The sequence below is a fragment of the Ischnura elegans genome, chromosome 12, assembly GCF_921293095.1.
Source record: "Ischnura elegans chromosome 12, ioIscEleg1.1, whole genome shotgun sequence".
In the NCBI taxonomy this organism is placed as follows: Eukaryota; Metazoa; Arthropoda; class Insecta; order Odonata; family Coenagrionidae; genus Ischnura; species Ischnura elegans.
Genome location: NC_060257.1, coordinates 64269899 through 64293495, shown reverse-complemented (window position 1 = coordinate 64293495; position 23597 = coordinate 64269899). Strand labels below are relative to the sequence as shown.

At 34.8% G+C, this 23597-nt stretch overlaps 1 protein-coding gene across 1 annotated transcript in view; it reads right to left on the bottom strand.

The window, feature by feature from the left end:
* LOC124168911 (lachesin-like) overlaps positions 1-23597 on the bottom strand; it is a 1190944-nt gene that overhangs the window by 1007351 nt on the left and 159996 nt on the right. Inside the window, exon 2 of the mRNA XM_046547298.1 lies at positions 7209-7262. The gene's annotated coding sequence lies outside the window, so the exon portion shown is untranslated. The remainder of the gene's footprint in view (positions 1-7208; positions 7263-23597) is intronic.

Here is a 23597-nt window from a genome sequence, read left to right as displayed (position 1 = left end):
ATACGCCTTAAACTGTTCCTCTGTACTCCTAATGATTTTTTTACTATCACCATGATGCGTTTCTCAATATTGTGGATTTCTTATTTATACTAAAATTATGCAATAATTATTCAATTTTGAATACTTACTGTCCTTCAGAATCTACAGGCTTTATACGTGATTTTTCCAGCCAAAAAAGAGAATGACTGGAGTGCGTAACAATAGAAGATACCAACCGCGAATTTTTCATATTTTTATGAGGAGTAATACAGAAAATCTATGATATGATTGATTCCCAGTCGTCGTAGAGGAATCTGCAAAATGGTTTCAATTATACTGTGTCCAGGATACTTCGAAGAAAACTAAAAACTATCCCATTGTAATATTTCTTATATGTTCTCTGTACGTCAAGTTTCGAGAAATACTGCCAATAGCAACACCATAAGGACAGGACGTATCTTTTTGACTTTCCAGCCACGATGAAAAGTCATATTTATATGCCCTTTAAGTATCATATCCTTCAGTAACTTCCTGACTTTGCGTTTCCTTTTACTTTCCATTTTACTCAGAATATACTAATGTAGAAGTAAATAGCCCTAATTATTCATAGGAATACTTTTTAACTTATGCTGTGACACCTAAATGGGTTGCAATGGGGCATTTTGACCCATGACCATTCCCAGCATCAAGGTCAGTTGTCTCTCTATTTTCTACTCCAAAGATCCCCAAGTATTTATTTACACGAACGATAACACATCGGAAAATACTTTAATCGAAAAGCCTATTCCAATTGGATTCCTTGATAGTTGAACATCTCCAGCTTTGAGGGATGCCAAGATTACAATAACTTTCGCATTTATTTGCTAAAAAATGGGTTTAAAAGATGAATGAGATCTATGGTTTTATACGCTCGTGCTTTTATGGTATGTATTGCTTTTAATTCCTCATATTAGTCAAAAACTAATTAATTTTAATGACAGAAATATGCGTGAAGCTACATGATCTCGTGAGTCAAAATGAACATGCTTGATTTTTTCCGCAGCGCCTAACTTTCATCATTATAGTATTAAATAGATTTTTCAGACAGCATAATGCTATAATTTTTCACTTTAATATCCTGCTAAAGAAAACTGCGCGGCAAAACGGCAACACGGTGAGCTAGCGATGAGTTACGTAGCGTGTAGACTCGTTCCAAAGGTAGAGGCGCACTGAAAACAACACAGGAAAACGTCCTTTCTGTGACGCGGGTTTTTAATGAGCATGAGACAGATGCGGAACAGATCAAATCGGCAAAAAAAATAATGAACGCAAAAACATATGGCTATTACCAGCGGAACGGTATTTGGTGTCCATTGTAGGCTCCATTGAGGTCCTGGAATACTGTGTGCGTGGGCCTTCCCCGTCTATTCATCTTCGGTGAATAACGGCGGGCAGAATTGCAGCCACGAGACATATCGAGTAAAAGCATGCCCGGACTGTTCATCAAGGACGGCGATGATCTGATTTCATCCATCATAAAACTGGTACATTTTGTGCACCGGCCAACGCAACATTACCCAACGAAAGTTTAGTCTGCACTTGAATCACCTCACAGCAATTTTCAGCGTGGATAAGCGTGTCCTTTATTACGTCTGCAGCCCATTCTACATAATGCAACATTTAATACGTACTACACAAATACTCAGGCTATAATTAAACCCCTAAATCCCCTTTTTTATGAATTAAGCAAGAAGCACATTTTTCTAAATATGGTAGTTACCTTCATCAAAGAAAACGAAAGGCATTGATTGCGATTTGTTACCCACCACTAGTGTATTCATAATATACAAATTATTTGGTTTTATAACTCCCAGTTTAGACGAATGACAATGGTCAACTTTAACCGCATTTGAAAACGGCCAGATTTTCGCCCATGCGATGCCACTCAACGTGACGTCACAGGGACCTAGTTTCTATACGAGAAGATAGGAGTTTTACATCGTCTAAGATTGCCAATGCATGCATGAGGCACAGACTTCAGGGAAACATCTCTTAATAATCACCTATTAAAACTGCCTATGGTGGGAAAGTTTCCTTCGTTTGATAAGGTATTAATAATCCTTACTTAAGCCAAGCGCTACCTGCTAGCAGCCTGCATCGCCGCGGCGCACACATCCTCGCCCCAAGGTCACCTCACAATGCGGCAGCGGGAACCAGACTGACGTCACACGAGCTTTTCCCAGCATTTATACTTAGCCGTCGCGTATTCGCGCGCTTGAAATTTTTCACTTTTCATTTAATCGCGAAAAATAGAAATCATCATTTAAAAATCTAAAAGCGTGAAGTGCGTACTCCAGGAGTAATAATCTTTTGATTTAGGCAATAAAAATATAAAAGGAAACCACCCTATTAAGAATGAATCACTTGGGCATGCATAGGTAAGGATATAAACAAGAACGTTCCTTTAAATGTGGGAGCTTCATCGCAGCGTCGATTTCAGTGAAAAATCGTTGTTTGAGTAACTGGGAGAAATTATTTACCTTCTTATAAGTGTGTTGCAAGTACCACAAGGTTGTAATACAAGTCCCACAAAGTACTTTGGAACCCAATAGATTTCCACACAATCGTTTGGAATTTTATCGATTTTCAAGCCAGCACTAAAGTCTCATGTGCGTACAGTTTTCTTAAAATAGGATTTTGGGACTTAAATAAAATTTGAGCAACAATGCTGAGTACATTATTTCTCCTAATTCGCCACCCTTAGATATTTGAGTCGATATCAGTTCTAATATTACAGTTTGGATTTTTATGTTTCTGCCAAGACTGCATTCATTCATGGTAGTTGCTCGAAATTCGCAATATGTAGTTTTAATCATCATCAGTGGCATATTTTTTCAGCCGTAAAGACAAACGCATGGAATTTAGAGCAATATAATCTTATCACTACCACTTTGTGCAGACTGCTAACCTCAGAGCCCTCATCCAGGCTGGGGATGCTTAGATTGTATCCATGATAAAACGGCTACATTTTGTCACCAACCGACTACCGTAGCAATACTCTACGATTCATCTTCACAAGAGCGCCATACGATTATAATTTTCACATTAATCCGAGCGTTTTACAGGATGAAATCAGCACATGGACGTATACAATCTAAAAATAGTTTTGCACACAAATCATTACCTACATAAATGTAAACTATCTGATTTACATCAGCTTAGATATGTTTTTTGATGTAAGCATACTAATTCCATCTCTATTTTTAACACTGAAGCCTATTTAAATGATCAATCATTGTTTCCTTGTAACGCTTAGCTTTATTGAAAGTGTCATATTTTCACGGAAATTAAACTCAATGCAATCAACCAATCAAGCAATCAACCTGCAGCATATATCTCATCATTTTTCTAATAGGATGTATCCTCGATCATCAAACTAGAAATATTTGAAGTTAAAATTAAAATTACACTCACCGAAGTATTTATTTCGTATTAATTTCAAGAACATGTGTTTTCTAATGCAGAAACTCAAGACTGGACCGATTTTGATGGGCAAGCTGTCGTTAAGCAAAATTGAATAAATGACTCCGTTAGTAATATTTTACGATCATTTGGAACCCAACCATTTCAACGCTGGCGCATAATTTTTATGAAGTTTTGGATTCCCTATGTAAGCATTCACAAGCTATAAGCATAATTGATTTCTTCCGATTCACATATGACAGTGTGCAACATTAAGCAGTCTCTCTTGTGACGAGGGCTGTTTTTTTAAGCTCCGATTGACCATGAACAGAAGACGAAATGATTGAAAATTATTTTATAGGTATATACTGAGCACACTGTGGTGTCGACATAATCGCCTCGGCTATTGAGGAATTGGTCGTGGCTGAGGACAAGCTTTACTATACCTTCTTCATAGGATATTTCCACCAATGACTTCCAATGAATGCTGCCTTTGTCCAGAAGCTCATCTCCCGTTTGAAAACGCTTCCCTCATAGCCACATCTTTATTTCAGCGTAAAAATGGAAATAACATGGCATTATGTCGGAACTGTATAGCGGGTGATCGAATATGTCCCATTGAAATTGCTCAAGGAGCAGTTGGGCTGCATCAGCGCTGAGATGACAAGTGTTGTCATGGATCAGAACACTTCCAGAAGTCAGCATGTCTCTTCTTTTGTTTTGAATGGGAAGGGACGTAATTTTTCACGCTGAGCAGCCGCATTAACGTTAAAAATTCTCTTTCGTTGACATTAAGGTAAAGAAAAGTCAATTCTGAAGCCATTCGGCGACTTTTCTGGCTGTCGGTCCGCAGTGCACACTTGGCGGGAGAATCAATTGAGGTAATGTAGTTGATGAGATTACCACTAACGTTAAACTAACAACTTTCGGTCAGGAATTACTTGAGCGTATGGTACGGAGGACGCGAAGTTGCCCTATCTGCGCAGTACCCGCCTGTCACTTGTACGGTGTTTTTGCTGAGCTATGGGAAGTTGAAAAAAACGGCCCTCGTATACTGCCCGGACGGCACTAATCCCTTCTTCCACATCAAACTTGAGTATAGTAACTTTACATCCATCATTAAACGGGTCTATTTGTATTGGCCGATGCAGAATTGGCTAAAGATAACATCTTCCACACTGTATACTGCACATGACCTCACTGGCTCCGGTTATGATTGACCTTTCCACATAAATTGATGTCCTAAATTCTACCCGTAGCACTGCAGTATTCTGATCAATGGCTTACACAATTCATAATACAAAAAAGTACTTATAAATCCAGACGTATCTTTAAAGGAGAGAGCAGACTTAAAATATCCTGGAAGCATATTATATGATGAAATTACTGGCCAAATCACATTAAAAAATAACAAAAGGTGGCACTCCTCGATGATGAAACCATAAATTATTACAATACGCGAGAGATTCTAGCTCAAAAGCCTGCGACAGCAGCAATTAACATTTCAAGAGGAAGCGTTCCAGCTGAGCTTGAATCGACGAACAATTGCTTCCGTTGATGATTCGTTTCATCAATTATACACACTGTGTTTGAAGGTTTCAATTTTTTATTTACAGCAGATTTATAACAATCGACTTTCACTTTCAATCGTAACTTAACCAATAGGAAATCTAAAATATTTCCAGGCTTAAAAATGTAGGGGTTTCTAATATGAATAACTATTACTTATATCACTTCTTTTTTTTCAATAAAGCAACCCGGGTTTCGATGAACAGTAATCATCGTCAGGTGTAAATTATTATCTTTTAATCTTATTATTATAACCATGGTTACGTAACGGAAGAAGAGATTAATTTTGTAAAGGACGCCAGACTTGGGTAAAAAGATGTGTAAATTTATTCATTTATGAAAGTGTCCGTTTCCAAATTCATCTACTCCCCTGTACTGAACTAAGGTTACATAAATAAAATAATAGATAATAATTTACACCTGATGGCGATGAGTATTCATCGAAACCCTGGTCACTAAATTTAAAAAAGGAAGTGCTATAAGTAATAGTTATTCATTCAATAAACTCTTAAAAGAAATACCATATGGCTAAAAATGGGTAAGTGAATATTAAAAAATACTTTATATTATTGAAGGTACTTTTATAAACGTACAAAAAGTTCTTTATTCTTTGCGCCACGCCTAATCGCACTGTGTCACCTAACGTCCAGATGTGCGAATACAACCAAGAAAAACATTATATTACGGAAGTACTAAACAATGTACTGCCCATATAGGTACTTGTAAAATCTAAAATGATGGACGATCAATAAGTACGTGAGTGGCTCCAAGATGACCAATTTAGCGATGCATTGGTAGCAACATTCTCAAATATTGTTTTAATAATTCCGATGATACCATTACATAGTTCGGAAGCAGAATCGCTGCATCAAATTCACCTGAAAAAGCGGATAATCATTCATGTAATAATAATGACTTCCTCAGTAATTTCCACAGATTTAACATCTAGAAATCCAACGCCATCTACGAATTGCATGCGCGATTCATCTAAGGCAGGAAAATGCAAAGTTAATAAAAACTAAAAAAACCTTTCACCCACACGGCCTAAAAATCAATATCCCACCTTGTCATAGTTATACCATATTATCTTAAAAATGCTATACTTCGATGACCAGTTGCAATACTAGTACCGAATAAAATTTTATAAGACCTCACTGAGTTAACATCATCTCAGAGTTGTTCACCTTAGCATAGGTTACGAGGTTTCACTTATTCAGACCCAGTGTCAGCCTAACATTTTTTTTCTTTTCATCTCAAGTAACACGATGGGATGAAAAAAAATGAAAAAGGCTGGGGAAAATATTGAAGCAGGTGAGACGGGGAGAGAAGCCTGATGAAAGAGAGCAAGACCGGGGGCAATTTTGTGGACACGATGCGGTCATCCGTGATTGTCTCCGCGCAAGAACACGTACGGCATACTCATCATACGGAAGCGCGCTAATCTCGCAGTTGTCTCCAATACGGACGTGTGTGTTCGCCGTTGATTAGACCGGTGGCGAGGCGGGGGACGGTGTAAAAGGGGAACTACCCACGGAGAGACCTGACTTCGATCCTCTGTTTACCCTACAACATTTCCATGATAAAATACTGTTCCAAAAGGAATCTGCAATACTTCAGGTCATTGGCGCAACTAGGAAGACACTTTTACACTCAGGCGGCGAGCTTCTAAACAGAGGGGTTAATAAGCTCTTATAAAAACTTTTTTTTTTAAACCAGCCTTTATATTTAGATTACAGGGGATGAGCAACGTTTATATATGACACAAAGCAAAAAAAACTCAGTGACCCCGAAAAACCAAAAGTGACGTATTAAAAAAGTCACTATATTTATTAAATTTTCAGTGAATGGTAGAGAAAAAGTTATATTTTCATGTATTGTCATCGGAAATGAAGAAGTGTGCAAAATTTCAGCGTTTTTGCTTCACAGGAAGTGAGTCAAATTGGAGTTACAAGGTTTGTACCAGACAAACAGACAAACAAACAGACAAACAGACAGGTTGGTGAGTTGATATAAAGGCTGGAAAAAACCTGGTGCAGCGGTAAGAAAAATGTTTAGAAGTGAACGGCGATCATGTAGAGAAGTGAAGTAGGTTTGTAGCTAACTAAAAGCTCCAATGACATGTGTTTCGTATGAGTATATTTTTTCCTGTGATCTAACGGCCCTTACTCTATGAATATGCCTCGTATAATGGGAATGCCTATGAATACGTAAGTACTAACCGTGAAATTGGCGTTCCTCACACAGCGATCCGCATTCCAACGACCGTAATTCACCTGCAGATAAAGAGGGAATATAAATAAATATGAATAAATTCCAGAAATATGTACAAGAACATCAGCTAAGCAGAAAATTAAAAGCTTATATTAATGGCAAGAAAGTTAGCAAGAACATTCAAAACAAAAACAGCCAATTTGATTAAATTTCATTGATTGATATCCTGGGATTCCACTCGAAAATACATGGAACGCTGTGTCACGGAGTGTAGCGTAGACTAACTTTTACTTGGACGCCGAGAGCTACCACCACCCTTTGCAAGAAAAGCTATGCTCTCAACCTTAACTCAACTCTGGCTCAAAACTGAGCCAGAGTTACCTGACCACGAAGATATGACACAAGAACTTCGACATTAAAATACGACAATCCTCCAGAAAGAATTTTCCATACTCGACATATATTGCGTCTAAATAGAAGAAGCTGCGGAGGAAGTACTTGTAATGGATAGTAACCTTAGATGGGGAAACCCTAAAAGGTTAACGCCTTTAAAATGTATCTTTATCTTTTCTCAGCAACAAATTACTCGTTTCTTTCTTCACTAACCGCTATCATTAAACAACTCTCAGAATGCATTCAGCATACCGCAGTTTAAATTTGTGTTTTATGCTAAATTTTAAAACTTTCTGTGGTATTTTCATAGCCATAAAATGTTTATCGATGAGATACAAGCAAGTGTTGACCTTACTCCACCATATCATTAAATAATACTTTCATAGCGAAGGTGTATATGTACAGGTGAGGGTAGAGCTCACTCGGGGCCAAACGACAGGCATGTGACGATATTCCTCTAGAATGGATTTTCCAACTTCATCTTAAATCGCCTCTTAAGAGAAGTAGCTGAAGAGACAGCGCTGACAAAGACCCCTTAGACAAATATCAATAGCTTGAGCTCGCATTTCGTATATCTCAAACATATTCGGAAAAATAACAGGAATTCTTAAGTAACACAGGATGACATCATCTGCTTACTTTCGAGGAATCAGGTGACGATTGCTCTGACGCTAAAAATAAGACGTAGCAGCATTGGCATATTATTGACAGTGAAGATATTAATTAGATTAGGCTGAGTGAGATAAGGTTAATAAGCATATCGATGGCTAAGTCCTAACAACACGCGTCTCAAATTCGGCCGGTTGGTCACAGGTATCTTAAACAAAGTGTATTTAAAATATTAAATAAAAGCAAAAAACAACTCTTTGTTTGCAAATGAATGCTTCTTTTTCAGTTTTATGAACTTTCGCTTTTTAATTTCAATCTACAATCAAAAATATTAATCGTTTCTTTTGCTCACCTGAAAATTTGCTATTTTGGAGATACGTGTTGTTAGAACTACGCCATCGATATAAAAAAATTGTGCGAAGTAATTTATTGAAGTTATGAATAAAAGGGACTTTATTAAACATTAACTGTACACACGCCACTCCACAGCTACACTACCATCGCTGCAAAAAGGTGGAACGCTGAACTTTAAGCATTTGTATAAAATCCTGCCGATGCTCCATATATTTGTGTCATATATCAATTTACTCATTGTTTATTCCACTACAACAATAAATCAATAAACATTTTTTAAACGTAAACGTTTAGCTGCTACGGTCGAAAGAGTGAAGAAGAATACGCGAAAAACTATGAGAACGGCGAAACGGTCGTCTTCTTCATCTCGTCACGGGCAAAATATTCAATTGATGCATTTCATCTATATACTATAAAGCCCTCTTCCGACCACTCACTCATACAAATGTTTGGGATGAACGAGACGAAATACGGCAAAAAGTCTTATGACGACCCCCTCTAAATTGTCTGAACCCTCATGAACAATTATAAAAACGCTAAATTTCCCATTATTTAGCTGTCTATTCATTAAAAATTGAGTATGGAGATTAGTTCCAAAATTGGCCACCAAAATCAAAAGCGGCGCGGCAATCATACAAACAAACTATCATAGCAACGTATTTATCTATGCAAACAAGAGGAGCTAAATTGGAAAAGGACTAGCAAAAGCGAGTTGTATTTTATATAGATAGAACAATATCTTCGCCTTAAAAATGGCTTTTAAAAATTACATTTTACCCATTCGTTGATTTTTAAAACAGCCGAAAGGTAGACTTCAATTTTTGAGATGTAGTAATAAGTAGGTACATGAATATTGAAGTTGCGTATGGTATATGAAAACAAAATTCTTAACTTTTTATTTAAGAAAATGTATATATTGTTCCTCTTACTTAAAATAAATCAAAAAGACGAAAATCGTCGTTTGGTTAGAGTGCATTGCCGCGGGGCGATTTTCATTTTTTTGGCCTATTTTAAGAATGAGGGACGATATAAACATTTCCTTACATGAAAAGTTTAGACATTTTTTTCATACAGCAAACGTAACTTCAACATTCATGTACATGCAAACTTCCTCAGCAAATTACTCGTCTATCAGTCATTTCCATGTCTTATCTTCTTGTAGAATCATTAAGTAAACTATTGATGTATTATATTGTTTTTTGATGTATCAAAAAATTGTAAAATAAATAGAGCTGGAACTTGCAATAAAAAAAACGATTTAAAAATAAAACAAAAAAAATTGAAAAATGTTTTTTATAAAAAATTGTGTTTTTCTAAATCCATTATAAAACCAAAAATGGTAACTTCCACACTATTATTAACGTCCCTATTAAAGCTGGAAAATAATTGATTGATTGTGTGATTGACACAAATTAGCAGCCCAAACTGTGATATGTGTGGGTATATGGAATATTGGACGTAAAAGTAAAAAAAAATTCATCGGAAGGAAAAATCTGAAATCTTAAAAAAGTCGATTACTTTTCGAGATATATCGACTTGAATTAACATGGGAGCCTTATGGGACTAAAACTTTTTCACTTTTATTATGTATTTCTAAATATGTGAGGAACATGACATTCCCTTGACATAAACTAGATTTTTTGGTTGATTTTTTGGTGTGGTTGTCATTGCGATGATTTGATATTTAGTATTTTTTATGATTTTTTGAAAGTGCCCCATGCTTTTCTTATGGCACTACGTTAGGATTTTTTTTGACCAACTTGCAATCATCGCAGGACAAATTCCTTGAAACGCAAGATACTAGATTTTTTGGTTGATTTTTTGGCTATCTCGGAATTTTCATATGTCGAAACAATTCCGAGGAATAAACGATTTCGATTTTCCATTGTAGAGGTGGTCGAATTTTCAATCTTGGATTTCGGCGTTGAGACATGTGCCATATGAAAATTTGGAATCTCCAAGAAAAACCGTTAGAGGGTTCTCCGAACCCTCACGTTTGAGCTTACTTTCGCCGTATCCCTCTTGGTTAATTAATAATTAAATTCCGAAAAATGTCCTGCAAGCGAAAAATCATTGTCGCCATTTTTTTGTGGAACATGCAATCTTGAATTTCTTAGCAACCGTTTAAGCTAGAGGAATGAAATTTTCAGAGTAATAATATTATTAAAATGGTCAACTTTTGCAATGATGACCATTCCGCTCGATCGATTCATGTGCGAGTTATATTGATACGAATCTCCTTGGATACGCTTTAATCGCTAATAACTTTTTTATTAATCAAGTTTTGAACATGAATGTCATACAAAATACGACTGAAAATGTCGTTCATCCGACAAAAGTTAAATCAGGCGAATCAATTGATTAGACTCGAAGTTATGATCGATACAAGGTTGTATTCGATTGAGCCATTTTTTGGGCTTATTTACATAGTTACGGAAAAACATTTTTTAACAATATGTAGGGAAAAAAATGAATTATGCGCACACATAAATTATTTAGATGAATTATGTTTCCTAATGAAGATACATCGATTTGAATTTATGTCTTTTTGTATTAGGCCCCCGTAAGAAATACACGCATCCCGTCTGTCTACGTCACCAATATAAGAACATAGGCTAAATTTTGAAAGCGGGGATATTAGAAAAGGCAGGGATACGGGAGTGACCACAGAAGGGATATCAATAGGATTGCGGATTTTACAGTACAGATGTCAGCAGTGTCTAAAGTACGATTCGATTAGTATAGCAAATACGCAAATTGGCATAACTTGATAAAAGTGTACGTTGGACCAATGAAACTTGGTAAACGGGTACGTCTTGGTATTCCTCACGATACTCTATGGTAGTATGTTTTTTATTCAGTCTCACGTTCGATATATATCGAATCTACTTTTTCTTAAAATATATCGAATTGCTATAACAAGTAGGATTTAACATTCAAGGACATAGTTTACTAGGAATTAAATAGTAGATACCCATAGACTGGATTTCAAACCAATAGCATTGCGGATTTTACAGTACAGATGTCAGTATGATCGAAAAATCGATTCGATTATTATAGCAAATACGTAAATGGGCATAACCTCCATAGATTTACCGTTGGATCAATGAAATTTGGTGATTGGGTACATATTGGTATTCCTCACGATGCCCAATGAAAATTTGTTTTGTACGTAGTCTCACATTCGATATATATCGAATCTACTTTTTCTTAAAATGTATCGAATTGCTATAACATGTAGGATTTTACATCCAAGGACATAGTTTACTAGGAATTAAATAGTAGATACCCATAGACTGGATTTCAAACCAATAGCATTGCGGATTTTACAGTACAGATGTCAGTATGATCGAAAAGTCGATTCGATTATTATAGCAAATACGTTAATTGGCATAACTTCAATTGTGTTTCCGTTGGACCAATGAAATTTGGTGAATGGGTACATCTTTGTATTCCTCACAATGCCCAATGGAAATTTGTTTTGTAAGTAGTCTCACGCTCGATATATATCGAATATAATTTTTATTAAAATATATCGAATTGCTATAACACATAGGATTTTACATCCAAGGACATATTTGACCAGGAATTATATAGTAGATACCCATAGACTGTAAGTTAAACCAAAAGCAATGCGGATTTTTAAGTACAGATGTCAGTATGATCGAAGAATCGATTCGATTATTCTAGCAAATACCTTAATTGGCATAACTTCAATAGTGTTTCCGTTTGACCAATGAAATATGGTGAATGGGTACATCTTTTTATTCCTCACAATGTCCAATGAAAATATGTTTACATGTAGTCTCACATTCGATATATATCGAATATAATTTTTATTAAAATATATCGAATTGCTATAACACATAATTTTTTACATCAAAGGACATATTTGACCAGGAATTATATAGTAGATGACCATAGACTGGATATTAAAAAAATTTCATTGCGGATTTTACATTACAGATGTCAGTATAATCGAAAGATCGAATCGATTATTGTAGCAAATACGCAAATTGGCATAACTGGATTAGTATATACGTTGGACCAATGAAAATTGGTGAATGGGTACATCTTGGTATTCCTCACATTGCCCAATGGAAATATGTTTTGCATGTAGTCTCACATTCGATACATATCGAATCTGCTTTTTCACAAATTATATCGAATAGCTATAACATTTAGGATTTTACACCCACGGGCATTGTTGACCAGCAATTATATAGAAGATGACCATAGCGTGGAAATAAAATCAATATCGTTGAGGATTTTACAGTGCAGATGTCAGTATAATCGAAAGATCGATTCGATAGTTATAGCAAATGCTGAAATTAGTATATTTTGATTAGTATATACGTTGCACCAATGAATTTTGTGAATGGGTACATCTTGGGATTCCTCACATTGCCCAATGGATATATGTGTTGCATGTAGTCTAACATTCGATACATATCGATTCTGCTTTTTCACAAATTATATCGAATAGCTATAACATTTAGGATTTTACACCAACGGGCATTGTTGACCAGCAATTATATAGAAGATGACCAAAGCGTGGAAAAAAAATCAATATCGTTGCGGATTTTACAGTGCAGATGTCAGTATAATCGAAAGATCGATTCGATAGTTTTAGCAAATGCTGAAATTAGCATATTTTGATTAGTATATACGTTGCACCAGTGACATTTTGTGAATGGGTACATCTTGGGATTCCTCATAATGCCCAATTGAAATATTGTTTGCATTTAGTCTCACGTTCGATATATATCGAATCTACTTTTTCTCAAAATATGTCGAATTATTATAACATATAGGATATTACATCCAAGGACATAGTTGACCAGGAAATATAGAGAAGATTTATATTAACTGGAATTAAAATCTACGGCATTGCGGATATTACAGTGCAGATAGCAGTTTTATCTAAAGATCGATTCGATAATTGTAGCAAATACTCGAATTGGCATAACATGATTAGTATTTACGTTGGACCAATGAAATTTGGTGAATGGGTACATCTTGGTCTTCCTCACAATGCCCAATGGAAATATGCTTTGCGTGTAGTCTCACGATCTATATATATTGAATATGCTTTTTCTTAAAATATATCGAATCGTAATTACATACAGGATTTTCTATCCACGTACATAGTTGACCAGGAATTTTAGGGTTGATGATCGAAGACTGGAACAGGATTGCGAATTTTCAATACACGTGTCAGTATACTTGATAATTCGATACGATAATGATAGCAAATATGTCAAAGCTATTTTTTTTTAAATTGGAATATCTTGAGAATAACTATTTTTTAGTACCAAAGAAATTTGGCGAATCGTTACAATGTAGTATTTTACACACTGCATTATGGACATATGTTTTGCGAGTGGTATATCTTTCTATATTTATCTAAGGAATCTGCGTTTTATCTTCAAGTTTCGCTTATCAAAACGCTTTTGGACTTTAAGAGTTGAAAAATAACAACAAAATCATCACTGTCTTGAAATTTTAAAAACCTTATTCCAATTATGTCTCAGTGCTAAACTTAACCTATTCATATTATGAACTATCCGTCAAATGAAATCATATTGAAAATAACAAATAATTTTAAAAGTAAACAATAAAGTTCCTTACCCTTTCAAAAACCGGCAGGGAAATTTTTGAATATTTTAAACACTTATGGACACAATACTCGGCAACACGTGACACAACAATGTTCCCACCCTCCTAATTACCCGCTTGAAGAATTCAAGCACCCAATCGACTCGTTAACGTCCCTATTAAAGCTGGAAAGTAATTGATTGATTGTGTGATTGACACAAATTAGCAGCCCAAACTGTGATATGTGTGGGTATATGGAATATTGGACGTAAAAGTAAAAAAAAATTCATCGGGAGAAAAAATCTGAAAACTCAAAAAAGTCGATTAGTTTTCGAGATATATGGACTTGAATTAACATGGGAGCCTTATGGGACTAAAACTTTTTCGCTTTTTTAATGTATTTTTAAATATGTGAGGAACATGAGATTCCCTTGAAGTAAACAAAATTTTTTGGTTGATTTTTTGGTGTGGTTGTCATTTCGATACATTAATATTTAGTATTTTTTATGATTTTTTGAAAGTGCCCCATGCTTTTCTTATGGCACTACGTAAAGAATTTTTTTGACCAACTTGCAATCATCACAGGACAAATTCCTTGAAACGCAAGATACTAGATTTTTTGGTTGATTTTTTGGCTATCTCGGAATTTTCATATGTCGAAACAATTCCGAGGAATAAACGATTTCGACTTTCCATTGTAGAGGTGGTCGAATTATCAATCTTGGATTTCGGCGTTGAGACATGTGCCATATGAAAATTTGGAATCTTTAAGAAAAACCGTTAGAGGGATCTCCGATCCCTCACGTTTGAGCTTACTTTCGCCGTAACCCTCTTGGGTTATTCATAATTAAATTCCGAAAAATGTCCTGCAAGCGAAAAATCATTGTCGCCATTTTTTGTGGAGCATGCAATCTTGAATATCTTAGCAACCGTTTAAGCTAGAGGAATGAAATTTTCAGAGTAATAATATTGTTAAAATGGTCAACTTTTGCAATGATGACCATTCCGCTCGATCGATTCATGTGCGAGTTATATCGATACGAATCTCCTTGGATACGCTTTAATCGCTAATAACTTTTTTATTAATCAAGTTTTGAACATGAATGTCATACAAAATACGAATGAAAATGTCATTCATCCGACAAAAGTTAAATCAGGCGAATCGATTGATTTAACTCGAAGTTATGATCGATACAAGGTTGTATTCGATTGAGCCATTTTTTGGGCTTATTTACATAGTTACGGTAATAAAAATTTTAACAATATGTAAGGAAAAGAATGAATTATGCGCACACATAAATTATTTAGATGAATTATGTTTCCTAATGAAGATACATCGATTTGAATTTATATCTTTTTGTATTAGGCCCCCGATAATAATACACGCATCCCGTCTATCTACGTCACCAATATAAGAACATAGGCTAAATTTTGAAAGCGGGGATATTAGAGAAGGCAGGGATAAGGGAGTGACCATAGAAGGGATATCAATAGGATTGCGGATTTTACAGTACAGATGTCAGCAGTGTCTAAAGTACGATTCGATTACTATAGCAAATACGCAAATTGGCATAACTTGATAAGTGTGTACGTTGGACCAATGAAACTTGGTAAACAGGTACATCTTGGTATTCCTGACGATACTCTATGGTAGTATGTTTTGTATTCAGTCTCACGTTCGATATATATCGAATCTACTTTTTCTTAAAATATATCGAATTGCTATAACATGTAGGATTTAACATTCAAGGACATAGTTTACTAGGGATTAAATAGTAGATACCCATTGACTGGATTTTAAACCAATAGCCTTGCGGATTTTACAGTACAGATGTCAGTATGATCGAAAAATCGATTCGATTATTATACCAAATACGTAAATGGGCATAACTTCCATAGATTTACCGTTGGATCAATGAAATTTGGTGATTGGGTACATATTGGTATTCCTCACGATGCCCATCGAAAATTTGTTTTGTACGTAGTCTCACATTCGATATATATCGAATCTACTTTTTCTTCAAATGTATCGAATTGCTATAACATGTAGGATTTTACATCCAAGGACATAGTTTACTAGGGATTAAATAGTAGATACCCATTGACTGGATTTTAAACCAATAGCCTTGCGGATTTTACAGTACAGATGTCAGTATGATCGATAAATCGATTCGATTATTATAGCAGATACGTAAATGGGCATAACTTCAATAGATTTACCGTTGGATCAATGAAATTTGGTGAATGGGTACATATTGGTATTCCTCACGATGCCCAATGAAAATTTGTTTTGTACGTAGTCTCACATTCGATATATATCGAATCTACTTTTTCTTAAAATGTATCGAATTGCTATAACATGTAGGATTTTACATCCAAAGACATAGTTTACTAGGGATTAAATAGTAGATACCCATTGACTGGATTTTAAACCAATAGCCTTGCGGATTTTACAGTACAGATGTCAGTATGATCAAAAAATCGATTCGATTATTATAGCAAATACGTAAATGGGCATAACTTCAATACATTTACCGTTGGATCAATGAAATTTGGTGAATGGGTACATATTGGTATTCCTCACGATGCCCAATGAAACTTCTTTTGTACGTAGTCTCACATTAGATATATATCGAATCTACTTTTTCTTAAAATGTATCGAATTGCTATAACATGTAGGATTTTACATCCAAGGACATAGTTAACTAAGGATTAAATAGTAGATACCCATAGACTGGATTTTAAACCTATAGGATTGCGGACTTTACCGTACAGATGTAAGTATGATCGAAAAATCGATTCGATTATTATAGCAAATACGTAAATGGGCATAACTTCAATAGATTTACCGTTGGATCAATGAAATTTAGTGATTGGGTACATATTGGTATTCCTCACGATGCCCAATGAAAATTTGTTCTGTACGTAGTCTCACATTCGATATATATCGAATCTACTTTTTCTTAAAGTATATCGAATTGCTATAACATGTAGGATTTTACATCCACAGGCATAGTTGACCAGGTATTAAATAGTAGATACCCATAGACTGAAAACTAAACCAATGGGATTGCGGACTTTACCGTACAGATGTCAGTATGATCGAAAAATCGATTCGATTATTTTAGCAAATACGTAAATGGGCATAACTTCAATAGATTTACCGTTGGATCAATAAAATTTGGTGATTGGGTACATATTGGTATTCCTCACGATGCCCAATGAAAATTTATTTTGTAAGTAGTCTCACATTCGATATATATCGAATCTACTTTTTCTTAAAGTATATCGAATTGCTATAACATGTAGGATTTTACATCCACAGGCATAGTTGACCAGGTATTAAATAGTAGATACCCATAGACTGAAAACTAAACCAATTGGATTGCGGACTTTACCGTACAGATGTCAGTATGATCGAAAAATCGATTCGATTATTATAGCATATACACAAATTGGTATAACTTGAAAAGTATACCCGTTGGACCAATGAAATTTGGCGAATGTGCACATCTTGGTAATCCTCACACTGCCCAACAGAAATATGCTTTGTATGTTGTCTAACGTGCGATATATATCGAATATGCTTTTTCTTCAAATATATCGAACCGCTATGACATATAGGATTTTACATCCAAGGGCATAGTTGGCCAGGTATTGTATAGTAGATACACAGACTGAAAATTAAACCAATAGCATTGCGGATTTTACAGTACAGATGGCAGTGTAATCGCAAGATCGATTCGATTATTCCATCAAATACGCAAATTTGCAAAACTTGATTAGTTTATACGTTGGACCAATGAAATTTGGCAAATGGGTACATCTTGGTATTCCTCACAATGCCCAAATGAAACATATTTTGTGTATAGTCTCGCGTTCGGTATTAATCGAATCTACTTTTTCTTAAAATATATCGTATTGCTATAACATATAGGATTTTACATCCAAGGACATAGTTGACCAATATAATTATGTGGAAGATAGCCATAGACTGTAAGTTAAATCAATAGCATTGCGGATTCAACGATGCAAATGCCAGTATAATCGAAGAATGGATTCAATTATTATAACAAATACATAACATTGGCACAAGTTGAATAGTGTATCCGTTGGACCAATTAAATTTGGTGCTTGGTACATCTTGGTATTCCTCACAATTCCCAAAGGTAATATGTTTTGCATGTAGTCTCACGATTGATGCATATCGAATATGCATTTTTTTTAAATATATCGAATCGTTATAACATAGGATTTTGCATGCACGTACATAGTCGACCAGGAATTTTAGTGTCGATGATCAAAGATTGGAAGGTAAATCAATCGGATTGCGTATTTTCAATGCACGTGTCAGTATACTTGATAATTCGATACGATTATGATTTCAAATATGCCAAATCTTTTTTGCAAATTGGAATATCTTGAGAATAACTATTTTTTAAGACCAAAAAAATTAGAGTAATCGTTACAATTCAGTATTTTACAAACTGCATTATGGACATTCGTTTTGCAAGTGGAATATCTTTATATATTTATCTAAAGAATCTGCGTTGTATTTTCAAGAGTGGCTTATCACAATGCTTATGAACTTTAACAGTTGAAAAATAACCACATAATCAACACTATCTTGAAATTTTTAAAACCTTATTCCGATTATGTGTCAATGGTTAACTTAATGGATCAAAGAATCAATTATCCGTCAAATAAAATCACATTGAAAATAACAAATATTTCTAACAGTGAAAAATTTAGTTCCTTACCCTTTCAAAAAACGGCGGGGAAATTTTTGAATATTAAACCACTTATGGGCACATGACTCGAAAATATGTGACACAACTATGTTTCCATCCCCCCTAATTACCCGCTTGATGAATTCAAGCGCCCAATCGACTCGTTAACGTCCCTATAATAGCTGCGATTTGATTCACTGATTGTGTGATTGATACAAATTAGTAGCCCAAACTGTGATATGTGTGGGTATATGGAATATTGGACGTAAAAGTAAAAAAAAATTCATCGGGAGGAAAAATCTGAAAAGTTGAAAAAGTCGATTATTTTTCGAGATATATCGACTTGAATTAACATGGGAGCCTTATGGGACTAAAACTTTTTACGTTTTTTTCGGTATTTGCAAATGCGTCAGGAACATGAGATTCCCTGGACGAAAACTAGATTTTTTGGTTGATTTTTCAGTGTGGTTGTCATTTCGATTAAATGATATTTAGTATTTTTTATGATTTTTTGAAAGTGCCCCATGCTTTTCTTATGGCACTACGTTAGGATTTTTTTTGACCAACTTGCAATCATCACAGGACAAATTCCTTGAAACGCAAGATACTAGATTTTTTGGTTGATTTTTTGGCTATCTCGGAATTTTCATATGTCGAAACAATTCCGAGGAATAAACGATTTCGACTTTCCATTGTAGAGGTGGTCGAATTTTCAATCTTGGATTTCGGCGTTGAGACATGTGCCATATGAAAATTTGGAATCTCCAAGAAAAACCGTTAGAGGGTTCTCCGAACCCTCACGTTTGAGCTTACTTTCGCCGTATCCCTCTTGGTTAATTAATAATTAAATTCCGAAAAATGTCCTGCAAGCGAAAAATCATTGTCGCCATTTTTTTGTGGAGCATGCAATCTTGAATATCTTAGCAACCGTTTAAGCTAGAGGAATGAAAATTTCAGAGTAATAATATTATTAAAATGGTCAACTTTTGCAATGATGACCATTCCGCTCGATCGATTCATGTGCGAGTTATATCGATACGAATCTCCTTGGATACGCTTTAATCGCTAATAACTTTTTTATTAATCAAGTTTTGAACATGAATGTCATACAAAATACGACTGAAAATGTCATTCATCCGACAAAAGTTAAATCAGGCGAATCGATTGATTAGACTCGAAGTTATGATCGATACAAGGTTGTATTCGATTGAGCCATTTTTTGGGCTTATTTACATAGTAACGGAGATAAAAATTTTAACAATATGTAAGGAAAAAAATGAATTATGCGCACACATAAATTATTTAGATGAATTATGTTTCCTACTGAAGATACATCGATTTGAATTTATATCTTTTTGTATTAGGCCCCCGTAAGAAATACACGCATCCCGTCCAATTACGTCACCAATATAAGAACATAGGCTAAATTTTGAAAGCGGGGATATTAGAGAAGGCAGGGATAAGGGAGTGACCATAGAAGGGATATCAATAGGATTGCGGATTTTACAGTACAGATGTCAGCAGTGTCTAATGTACGATTCTATTAGTATAGCAAATACGCAAATTGGCATAACTTGATAAGTATATACGTTGGACCAATGAAACTTGGTAAACAGGTACATCTTGGTATTCCTCACGATACTCTATGGTAGTATGTTTTGTATTCAGTCTCACGTTCGATATATATCGAATCTACTTTTTCTTAAAATATGTCGAATTGCTATAACATATAGGATTTTACATCTAGGGACATAGTTGACCAGGAATTTTAAAGAAGTTACCCATACACTGGATGTTAAACCAATAGCATTGCGGATTTTACATTACAGATGTCAGTATGATCGAAAAATCGATTCAATTAATATAGCAAATACACAAATTGGTATAACTTGAAAAGTATGAACGTTGGACCAATGAAATTTGGCAAATATGCACATCTTGGTATTCTTCACAATGCCCGTCAGAAATATGTTTTGTATGTTGTCTTACGTGCGATATATATCGAATATGCTTTTTCTTCAAATATATCGAACTGCTATAACAAATAGGATATTACATCCAAGGGCATAGTTGACCAGGTTTTATATAGTAGATACCCATTGACAGAAAGTTAAACCAATAGCATTGCGGATTTTACAGTACAGATGTCAGTAGGATCGAAAAATCGATTCGATTATTATAGCAAATACGTAAATTGGCATAACTTCAATACTATTACCGCTGGACCAATGAAATTTCGTGAATGGGTGCATTTTGCTATTCCTCACAATGCCCAATGGAAATATGTTTTGTATGTAGTCACACGTTCGATATATATCGAATATACTTTTTCTTAAAAGATATCGAATTGCTATAACATATAGGATTTTACATCTAGGGACATAGTTGACCAGGAATTTAAAAAAAGTTACCCATACACTGGATTTTAAACCAATAGCATTGCGGATTTTACGGTACAGATGTCAGTATGATCGAAAAATCGATTCAATTATTAAAGCAAATACACAAATTGGTATAACTTGAAAAGTATGAACGTTGGACCAATGAAATTTGGCGATTGGTCACATCTTGGTATTCCTTACGATGCCCAACAGAAATATGTTTTGTATGCAGTCTAACGTGCGATATATATCGAATATGCTTTTTCTTCAAATATATCGAACTGCTATAACAAATAGGATTTTGCATCCAAGGGCATAGTTGACCAGGTATTATATAGTAGATACCCATAGACTTTAAGTTAAACCAATAGCATTTCGGATTTTACAGTACAGATGTCAGTATGATCGAAAAATTGATTCGATTATTATAGCAAATACGTAAATTGGCATAACTTCAATACTTTGTCCGCTGGACCAATGAAATTTCGTGAATGGGTATATCCTGGTATTCCTCACAATGCCTAATGGAAATATTTTTTGTATATAGTCTCACGTTCGATATATATCGAATCTACTTTTTCTTAAAAGATATCGAATTGCTATAACATATAGGATTTTACATCCAAGGATAAAGTTGACTAGGAATCATATAGAAAATACCCGTAGACTGGAAGTTAAACCAATAGTATTGCGGATTTTAAAGTACAGATGTCGGTATAATCGAAAGATCGATACGATAATTATAGCAAATACGCAAATTGGCATAACTTGATTGCTATATAAATGGACCAAAGAAATTTTGGGAATGGGTATATCATGGAATTTCTCACAATGCCCAATAGATATATGTTTTGTATATGGTCTCACATGCGATATATATCGAATCTTCATTTTCCAAATTATATCGATTTGCCTTAACATTTAGGATTTTACATCCACAGGCATTGTTGACGAGGAATTATAGAGTAGATGACTATTAACTGGAATTTTAATATACAGCGTTGCGGATTTTACAGTGCAGATGGCATTTTAATCGAAAAATCGAATCGATTATTGTAGCAAATATGCAAATTGGCATAATTTGAATAGTATATGCGTTGGACCAATGAAATTTGGTGAATGGGTACACATTGGTATTCCTCACAATGCCCAATGGGAACATTGTTTGTATGTATTGCTTCATTCGATATGTATCGAATCTGCTTTTTCTTAAAATATATGGAATTGTTATAACACATCGGAATTTACATCAATGGGCAAACTTGACAAGGAATTATATGTTAAATGGCCATGGACCGGAATTAAAATCAAAAGCATTGCGAATTTTACATTACAGATGCAGTATAATCGAATGATCGAATCGATTATTATAGAATATACGCAAATTGGTATAACCTGATTCGTATATCCTTTGGACCAATGAAATTTGGTGAATGTGTACATCCTGGTATTCTTCACAAAGCCCAACGGAAATATGTTTTGCATGCAGTGTCTCATTAGATATATATCGATTCAGCGTTTTCTTAAAATATATCGAATGGCTATAACATGCAGGATTTTACATCCTCGGGCGTATTTGAACATGAAATATAGGGTAGATGACCAGAAGGGAAGATAAATCAATATGATTGCGAGATTTTCATTTCACGTTTCAGTGTACTTGATGATTCGATATGATTATGGTAGCACATATGCAAATTTTCGTATCTGTCGAACTATTCATGCTAAACAAAAGAAATTTTATGAATGTTTATTAAAGCATTGTTCATGCTGCACCAATTAAATATATTTGCTTTCCAAGCACCCATTCGACACATATCGAATCTACGTTTTTGTAAAATATATCGAACTGCTATTACTTACCGAATATAACATCAACGGGGACAGTTGAACATTCTTCCGTTCTTTCTCCAATTCAAGTTTCATAACCGTATTAATATATTTATTGTAATCAATGCGTTTTGTTGTTATAAATCTTCCTTAGATATAAAAAAATGACAGCATTGAGAGACATACATCGTCAGAGAAATCCGTATATTACTTCATTATTCGAGATATATTTATTCGGATAATCATTTCATTAGTCTCCGTTCGTTTCTTTTTTAATAATGATGTATTTAATTTCATTAAGTCTTCTGTATTCAAACGTTAAAAATCAAAAATGGAGGTGATACAATATTAGGGTAAGAACTAAAATAAGAAAAATCGGCTACATTTCTTAAGTTCATCTATCGTACACTATATATTTTTCTACGTTGCGTATATCATTCATATCAAAACGGTTTCCCGAAGCATTGATCACCGTGGCTACTAAGAAGGTCTTAGGTATTGT